Source organism: Oratosquilla oratoria, chromosome 10 (genome assembly GCF_046742065.1).
Source record: "Oratosquilla oratoria isolate Oo_2021 chromosome 10, ASM4674206v1, whole genome shotgun sequence".
Classification (NCBI taxonomy): Eukaryota; Metazoa; Arthropoda; class Malacostraca; order Stomatopoda; family Squillidae; genus Oratosquilla; species Oratosquilla oratoria.
The window spans coordinates 23,696,975-23,704,474 of NC_134786.1; the positions used below are offsets into that span (position 1 = coordinate 23,696,975).

The 7,500-nt window shown below is 47.4% G+C and overlaps 1 protein-coding gene and 1 pseudogene across 1 annotated transcript in view; one reads left to right on the top strand and one right to left on the bottom strand.

Moving 5' to 3' along the window:
- LOC143029036 (uncharacterized) overlaps nt 1-704 on the top strand; it is a 3,179-nt pseudogene extending 2,475 nt beyond the window's left edge.
- pnt (ETS transcription factor pointed) overlaps nt 1-7,500 on the bottom strand; it is a 729,717-nt gene that overhangs the window by 675,415 nt on the left and 46,802 nt on the right. The window lies entirely within an intron of this gene.

The following is a 7,500-nucleotide window of genomic DNA, read 5'->3' on the forward strand; positions in this document are numbered from 1 at the left end:
GGTTACGAAATACGAAGATCTCAAGAAGAATCGTCTGCGGGATTCGGAGAATCGGCGCATGAAGGAACAAATGTTTTGTGATGACTTAGATGAAATCTTTGACGTTGCTCACAAAGATGCGCTGATTATGATGAAAAATGAAGAAGATAAAGCCTTCTTGTTGAGCCAACGAGAGGATCGTTCCCAGTCGAGCATGGCTGGAATTGACATGGATCATTTAAAGTCTCTTGAGAAGAAAAAGAAAAGGGCTGAAGTAGAAGACAAACGCAAGAAGAAATCTGAGGCGGAAAAACGACTAACAGTCGAAGTCGTCAGTTCATCGACACTAGCTGATTCCAGTTCGTCTTCAGAGTCCTCTGCAGATGACTCCTTTCAAATTCACAGCCACCCCAAAAGAAAGAAGTCGGATGCTATATCTGCAGGTCCATCGATTCCCAAGAATATCTTCTTGAAACCTGAAGTTACGGCGGCTCTGGATCGTACTGGCGTGTCTCACAGGAAGGCAATGCACCAACTGGGGGCTCAGGCAAAGTCTATTGGCACTGACATCGAACAAATCACTTTGTCTCAGAGTTCGATTTACCGGTACCGGAAAAAGAACCGTGAAGAAGCAGCAACCAGCATCAAGACTGACATCATGACAAGAATTCCACGTGATACACCTCTCGTGTTGCATTGGGATGTCAAGCTATTGCCTGGCATAACTGTAGCAAGCTCTGGTCGGGAGAAGGCTGAGAGAATCGCAATTTTTGCCTCAGGAGATGGTGTTGAGTTCCTCCTTGGTGTTCCCAAAATTGGATCTAGTTCGGGTACAGATCAAGCCAATGCATGTCTCTCTGCTATCAACGATTGGTGCCTGTCACACCAAATCAAGGCTATTGTGTTCGACACAACTGCCTCAAACACAGGTTTGCTTCAAGACGCCTGTATCAAAATTCAAGAGCAACTACAAAGGGAGCTTGTTTGGTTGGCTTGTCGGCATCACGTGTACGAAGTGATCCTTGCTGATGTGTTCCGTTCTGCCTACGGTCCTTCTTCCGGGCCAAGTATCCCACTATTTTCACGTTTTCAAGATCTGTGGGGAAACCTCGACAAAAGAAACTTCAAGACAGCAGAGGATGATAAAGAAATCTTGGCAAACTTCGTGGGTGATTGGTCCGTACCTCGTGAGGAAGCAATGCGACGTCTTGAGGTTGCCCTGAGGTTAACTGCAACAAGAGATGATTATCGGGAACTTACTACTCTTGCCTACATCTTCCTTGGAGGTACTCCACCGGGTGGAATTTCCTTTCGTGCTCCAGGTGCTTTCCATCATGCGAGATGGATGGGAAAAGGTATACATTGTATGAAAATATTCCTCTTCCATGATCGGTTTCCTCTGACGGAAGGTGAACTGAAAGCATTTCGAGATGTTTCCCTGTTCGCCGCCCTGTGCTATGAGCCATTTTGGAATGAGTCACCAATCGGTCCCTATGCTGCCAAGAATGATATGGATATGATGAAACTCATGTAACATAGAATCCCAAATGAAAAACTTGCCAAAGTTGCCCTCACAGCTTTTAAATGTCATCTTTGGTATATTTCAGAGGAAGCTGTGGGGCTTTTCCTTTTCGACGATCGTATCTCAGCTGATGAGAAGCGGAAAATGGTGGACAATATGTCTCTGCCTGCAAAACCAAAAGGATTGAAGAAGGTCGATGGAAAAAAAATCGACACGGATTTCCCTCTCTGAATTTTTTACGATGAAGACAAAAAATATATTTCCTGTGATTCTGTCAGAAGAACCTGAATTCCTTACGAAAGATCCATCTTCTTAGGAAAATGATGATTTGTATCGTCGCTTCGAAAAAGCAGCACGGGAGCTGAAGGTTGTGAATGACTGTGCTTTAAAAATAAAGCAAACTTTTTGAGCGACCCCTGAATATTCAGCTACCTCCTAAAAATTTTGTGTGAATATTGCATTATTTGATACGAAAGAGGGCAGCATACAGCTGAAACAAAATTCGAAATTTCATTTTTTGAAACACCCTAATACACACACATATATATATATATATATATTATATATATATGTATATATATAAATATATATACATATACACATGTATATACATACACACACACACACACACACACATATATATATATATATGTATATATATATATATGTATATATATATATGTGTATATATATATATATATATATATATATATATATATATATATGTTAGTAGTCCTCACTTCTCTCCTTACCTTTTCTCCTCACTCCCATCCTCATCTCTTCTCTGCCCACGATATTTTGTCCTCCGAGTCCCCCAGAGGCAATCGCTTGTGGAGCCAGCCGGATGGCTAACCAGTGCCACGTGAGACACCACAAATCCCATTTGAAGGAACTTACGTGCGATACCCGCACGACCATCACAAAGCCTCCTTGATGAACACGTGCAACTTTCTGCCAGCCCACCTTCCCACCAGTTCGACTGCTGTCGCTGACTGCCAGGTTGTTTTCCGACTTCCAATTTGATTCCCCACACTATCGCCCACCACAGGCATCTACCGCCAAGTATCTGCCAGATCGACTGCCGCCACTTGTCTGCCAGATCGCCTGCCACCGTGACTGCCAGTTCGCCTACCAGGTCTACCGTCTGCCAGCTCCCCTGCCGTCGCTGACTGCCAATTCGACTGCATACACTCTCGCCTACCACAGATATATTCATGGCCTATTGTCACCAACGCTAGATCATTTTGCAAACTAGAGCTGTGCGCGTCCCCACTTTGACCCACCCACACGCTCAACGGAGATCACAAGGTCCCGCACCTCGACTCCGGTAAAGCTAAACGACTAGCAACCTCGTCTGTCAACTCCCGACGCCAATTATGGCCCAAGTAGGAGACAGTACTTCTAACGGAAACGAAGCCATCATCACAATCCGAAGTGTTCGCACGGAAGCCCAGCTGATGGGATTCGAGAAAAACAGTGAAGACTACAATCACTACGTGCGAACAGAACTTCAGCGCTATCGAGACCTCGAGTCGAGGCAATACACCTCTGCTTCCGCTCCAGCACTAAGGCTCTTAACCCCTCCACCACGCGCCTTCACCCCAGAAAACGAGCAGCTAGACAGTTTCTGGGGAAGATTCGACCCGTTCGCCCAAAGCGCAGGCTACGGCCCAACGGACACACTAAATCGGGTTCTCTCTCTTATCCCAACAGAGGCCTGGGACTTGGTTCGATCCTTGCCCCATGAGCTCCAACAGGATTACCACGAGCTCCGGGAGCTGCTGAAGGACGTGTACCAGCTGACACCAGCAAAACTCCGAAGTAGTTTCTTCAATGTCGCATCGGAAACCCATGATGATACGAGACGGTTCACGCTTAGGTCCCTTCAGTACATGAACGCGTGGATCGAAGCCTGCCACGTGTCGAAGACCTTTTACCCCCTCCGTGATTTCCTCGTCGCAGATATCGTCCACAGCCGGCTGCCTTCTGACATGGTAGCTCACCTTAAGTACCGCGACTGCACGTCACTCGAGGCTATGATAACGGTTGGGAACCAATACCTGACCGCACATCCACACACTACCCTACAACGGCTGTGCCGAAACCGAGTATCTCACAAACCCTCTTTGTCATCCTCTAACCCTCTTCCACAGGTCACTAGACGGTCAGCACCCCGTACAGAGTCGTCACCCACGACCCCGGTTCCTGCTGTTCCAAGTCGACCAGCGAATGCCGGCCGAAACCCGCAAGGCTGTGAGTTCCATGGGCCAAACAGCCGCCATACGACCCAGGAGTGCTAAGTGTTGCAGCAGAGCCTACGGCCGAGAATGTCACCGACCCCCTGTGTTGTTCACGTCATCCACGACATACAGGACAACTCCAGTCCCGCGAGGGTAGCCGAGCGCCCCGAGGCTTGCTACCCTGTAGCAAACTGATAGCCACCTGCTGCTACCCCTTCAGCCTGAGGGCCAACTCCACCCCCGCCTTCAAGTTCCGGGCCAGTCGTGAGGACAATTCCCTTGATGATTTCTTGTCGAGGCTCCACACTTCACTTCCAGCCTCGACCTCCGTGGGAGCGAGTTAGGAGTAGTCCTCACATCCCTCCTTACCCCTTCTCCTCACTCCCTCCCTCACCTCTTCTCGGACCACGACATTTTGACCTCCGAGGCCCCCCATAGGGAATCGTTCGTGGGGCCAGCCGGATGACTAACGAGTGTCACGTGAGACACCACAAAACCCCTTTGAAGGAACTCACGTGTGATACCCGCATGACCATCACAAAGCCTCCTTGATGAACACGTGTAGCTCACCAGCCTCAGCAATGGCTACCTCGGCCAGCAACGTGACATAACATTGGATTCATTGAGGAATGTCTACCCCCTGTCTTCGTGAGTCACCGGCGTCAGAAAGTTTTGCCTCTGATTTCCCACGTAGCACAAGTAACCTCACGCCAATTAGGAGCACCTGCCGTGTATATAAAGGATGGACCAACGCCCGAAGATTTAGATCGCTTCGGAGCAGCATACGTGAGCCTGCCTCGTGGCTCCTGATTTCTCGCCTCCTCCCTACTCCTTATGGCCCCTCGCAAGCAGATCGCCCGAAGAAACACAGTCATCTCCCTCGCCTTCTCGTCCCCACCCCCCCACTGGCGCCCAACATTCACTGTTGAATAAACCAACTTTCCATCAGAGTTTGCCTTCAACCAGCCTTACTGGCTGCCCAATGTGGGACAGACTACCAGCCTAATGATATATATACACACATACCTGCACAATGTGTGTGTATATGAATATATACACATGCACACACAGTATATATATATATATATATATATATATATATATATATATTACAGTATATATGCACACACTGTGTGTGTAGTAATATGGCAAGTGCACCCGTCACAAGAACAGTTGCGATGCTACAGTCACACAATAGCAACACAAAACTCGCCAACCTCTGGCCATATATGCCACCCCGCCCTTGCACGCCCACGCGCCCCGCCCTCCCACTGCCTCCTGACGTACGCAGCCACCGCCCTCCTTCTCCTCCTCCTCGTGCCTCCTACTGTCACTACCTCCTTTTTCCTTCCACTCTTCTTTTTTTTTTTTTTTTTACAACTTCCATTCTTTTATTCCTCTTTCCATTTCCTGCTCTTCTTTGTCCCATTTCCTGTTCATTCTCTTTCCATTTTCTAAGATCCTGTACCTCCCTGTGACGAACTTTGACAATTTTATTCTGGTACCAGGGGATTTTATTCATGTCGATAGAATTAAAAAACTTGCAAAAGTTTTGGTCCATCAAGGCACCATTTTCTATTTTCATTAATCTGTTTTATATTTATTTACCTATTCATTTATTTGTTTATGACACCCTGTATCACTCCCAGTCAATAACTTATATGAATATAAAAAGTATTGACATTAACCAGAATGAAATATCACTTTTCACTAATTTCTTTGGCGCGATGGTGTACCTTAAAGTTTTCATTCTTGTTAGCGCCAAATATCTATTCCATCCACCTCCCTCCATCAGTCCTTAATGTCGTCCTATTTATCAGATTTATTTATTTTCCATCTTGATTACCTTATTTTTTTTTCTATAATTTAAGTTTGTACACTCTCTCCCCACCCACCAACCAAGTACAGAGTCTACATTATCGTTGTCTTCGTCTATGTCTTCGTCGTCGTCGTCCCGATTACAGTCAATGCATTGGTGATGAATTTCCTTCAGAGAGATCTCCAGGCGCCGTTCTCGAGCGTACCTCCCCTCGACGGCCACGGGTTTTTGTGAATGGACCTACTCAGTGTGGGCCGAGCCTGAGTCATTTCGCCTTTGCATTAATTAGGAATGTCCAGGCATGGCGTCTTCGTATCATGTGTGCATCTGCATCATAAAACGACAACAAGCCTCTTGTTCACGTCCACGGCGCAGAAAAGACGAGTCGTGGACGCAAATTCCTCTTGCGAGGGGTGCGTCTCTCGTCCGGGAGGGTTGGCAGCCCTGAGGCCGATCCGTGAATGAACCCCGCGAGCTCGCGCGTCGGAGACAGAGCCCTCTCGCGGTACTACTATTTTGGGTACAAAACGGTGCCCCCGTCCCGTTCCATTTCTCATTACATCCTTGGGAAATTACTCTTGGCCGCAAGCCCACGGGCTACGCCCGTGGCAGGGGGTACACACAATAGCCCCATTCTTCCTCTCTGAGCGGGGGGGCTCCAACAACCACGATAACTTATCGAACTTTCCGATAGAACGAGAAAGACTTCTTGAGCGGGTCCGTCTGTGTTTACTTTATCAAAGCGTCGAGGTACTCTGCCCATTCATAAAAGGCGTGACGTCATCACGTTCATTCATCTCCCGGGCCACGGAGTGAATAACGTGTCAACAATCCGAAGCGAAAACAAGCGAAAAGGAAACTTGTTTGTGTAACGAACCTAACTCGCTGAGATAACAAATCAAGGTTGCAAGAACTACAAACGCGCTCGGAGTTCAAAGTTAAACTAGTTTAGTGAAAAAAGGAGTTAGCAACAAACGCGTTCAGAGTCCAAAATCAAACTAGTTTAGTGAAAAAGGAGTTAACCACAAACGCGCTAGTTCAAAAATATGTTTAGTGAAAAAAGGAGTTAGCATCAAACGCGTTCTGAGTTCAAAATCAAATTAGTTTAGTGAAAAAGGAGTTAACCATAAACGCGCTAGTTCAAAAATATGTTTAGCGAAAAAAATTAACTACAGAGTTCTAAGTTACATAAATTCAATTAAAGTTTAACTACATGCTCCCAACCGATTTTAATCAATTAATCTGTGTGAAGAAATGTAATCCAGTCTTTGGGAAAAAACGACTTGATGTTAATGAAATGTCAATACAATGCAAGAAGAAAACAGGAGAGAGAGAAAGAGTGAGAAAGAGAGAAGGAAAGTGATAGAGAGAGGGGGAAGGAGAGAGGGGGAAGGACAGAGGGGGAAGGAGAGAGGGGGAAGAAGAGAGGGGAGAAGGAGAGAGGAAGGAAGGAGAGAGGGAGGAAGGGGAGAGGAGAAGGAGGGGCGAGGAGTGGGGTGAAGTGTGCGTGTAGGGGGGAAGGAGAGAGAGACGGTTTCAAAAGACTTGGAGCTCGAGAAGGGGAAGAAGAAAAATGACCCGACTCGAGAAAGAAGGAAGGCAGGAATCAAGGAAGGGCGGGGATGAAGAGGGGGAAGGGGAAGGGGAAGGGGAAGGGGAAGAGAGGAAGGAGAGAGGGAGGGAGGATATGAAGGTACGCGACTTAAAGAAGAGGATAAAAGGCTTTGGGAGGGGGAGGAGGAGTACAGGGGGAGGAGGAGTAGAGGGGGAGAGTGGGAAGGGGAGGGGAGAAGGGGGAAGGTGGAAGTGAGAGTGGAGATGAAGAGAGGGAAGAGGGGAAGGTGGAAGTGAAAGTGGAGGTGAAGAGAGGGAAGGGAAGAGGGAAGAGGGGAAGGTGGAAGTGAAAGTGGAGGTGAAGAGAGGGAAGGGAAGAGGGTAGA